Raw genomic sequence first — 2,022 nt, 5'->3', positions numbered from 1 at the left:
AGTATTGTGGATGCTTGCTAGAGTTCCAATCATAAGTGCATATGATTCAAGAAGAGAAAGTATGTTAGTTTATGCCTCTCCCTCATATGAAATTGCAATGACGACTATCGGTCTTGTTAACAATTGCCTAGGACAATTCCGCACACTGACCCATCATTATTCCACACTCTCTATTTATAATATTTAGTAATATATTCTAACTTTATGATAGCGTCACCTACTTTTGTTTTAGCTCTCCGATATCATGCAAAGTTGTCCTCTTCATACCGAGAACATAGTTTTATTTCTCGTTTCTAGTTGGAAGAAAACGTTCGGTGTACGTAGAGTCGTATCAGTGGCAGATAGGGCTTGAGAGAATATTGATCTTACCTTTAGCTCCTTGTGGGTTCGACACTCCATACTTATCACTTCCACCATTGGGGAATTGCTACGATGATTCCCTGCACTTGGGGGTTATTAGTGGCCCTGACTGACAAGGTAGGAGATCTCACTCATAAGAGAAATGACCTGGAGGCTTATCTGGGAGGGCTCACCAAGAAGATGTTCCTTATGGTTGAAGGTACTTTCTCTTGTCCGACTGACTTGCAACTACCAACTCGTCATGTGACCGTCGACTCATTATCTTCCTGTGTGTGCAGAATTCTGTCCAAATTTTGAAGAAGAGACTGGGCGGATTGAGACGGGCCCGGAACCCATTAACTCCCCCGTCAAAGACGAAGCTACGATGAACATGCTGCGACTGGAGTCTCGCCTCGCCAGCGTTGTGGAGTATCTTACGCGACTGAAGGTGGCGATGTCACGGGTCGACACAGAACTCTGGCCAAAAGAGACATTCCAGAACGACCTCGAGTCTCTGATGACTCGACTCAATGAAATCCCTGGTAGAGTACAGACGTGGAAGAAGTCTTCTGCTCGGTGCGGTGCCGATGTGGCTTTGTCTTTGGTCGCGTTCATTGCAAAGAAGCTAGAGAAGAGAAGCTGGCAGCTATCAAGGTCGCCAATACTAAGAGGCTTCAATTCTAGTCCTTTATGGAGACCTTCATCGAGGCTGCTACTCGCATCGCCGATGGAATCGACCTGGATGAGTTCGTTGAGCCAGCTAGCCCTCCTCTCGCGGAGTGAACAAACTTTATGCTACACTTTTATTTGCCTCGGAATGCCGAGTGATTTTGTAACCGTTAAACTCCGTCGGGCCTGATGCCCGAGTACTTCCGTTCGTGGTTCCAAACCTTGCTGGATTTATCTGAACTTGATTTTCCTTTGAATATGGTTGCTTTGTTTTGACCACTTGCTGGATCGACCTGAAGGCCATTGAACTTGTGTTGCAGCTCCCACGAGAGGGCCGCGGACATGAGCGCCAGGTGTCGCACACGACCTGCACCTCATCGTCCTTGCGGTTTGGGATGGAGCAGACATTGTACTTGTGGAGTAGCTCCGACGAGAGGGCCGTGGACATGAGCACCAGATGCCGCACAAGACCTGCACCTCGTCGTCCTAACGGATCAGGATGGAGCGGACATTGTACTTGTGGCGTAGCTCCGATGAGAGGGCCGCGGACATGAGCACTAGATGCCCCACATGGCCTGCACCTTGTCGTCCTGACGGATCGGGATGGAGCGGACATTGTACTTGTTTCTGAGTGGGAGGATTACTCTCCACTCAGAGTGTTTTTGTAACTTAGGCGAGTACGGGATCGCAGGTAAGCCTCCGACTGGGAGGATTGCTCTCCACTCGGAGTAGTTTTTGAAACTTAGGCAAATCGGATTCGCGGCTAAGCCCCCGAGTGGGAGGATTGCTCTCCACTCGGAGTGGTTTTTTAACTTAGGTGATTACGGGGTCGCAGCTAAGCCACCGAGTGGGAGGATTGCTCTCCACTCGGAGTGGTTTTTTAACTTAGGCGACTACGGGGTCGCAGCTAAGCCCCCGAGCGGGAGGATTGCTCTCCACTCGGAGTGGTTCTTAACTTAGGCAACTACGGGGTCACAGCTAAGCCCTCGAGTGGGAGGATTGCTCTCCACTCGG

The sequence above is a fragment of the Triticum dicoccoides genome, chromosome 3A (genome assembly GCF_002162155.2).
Source record: "Triticum dicoccoides isolate Atlit2015 ecotype Zavitan chromosome 3A, WEW_v2.0, whole genome shotgun sequence".
Taxonomy (NCBI): domain Eukaryota; kingdom Viridiplantae; phylum Streptophyta; class Magnoliopsida; order Poales; family Poaceae; genus Triticum; species Triticum dicoccoides.
The sequence above is the reverse complement of the archived record's forward strand: the minus strand, read 5'-3'. Positions refer to the sequence as shown.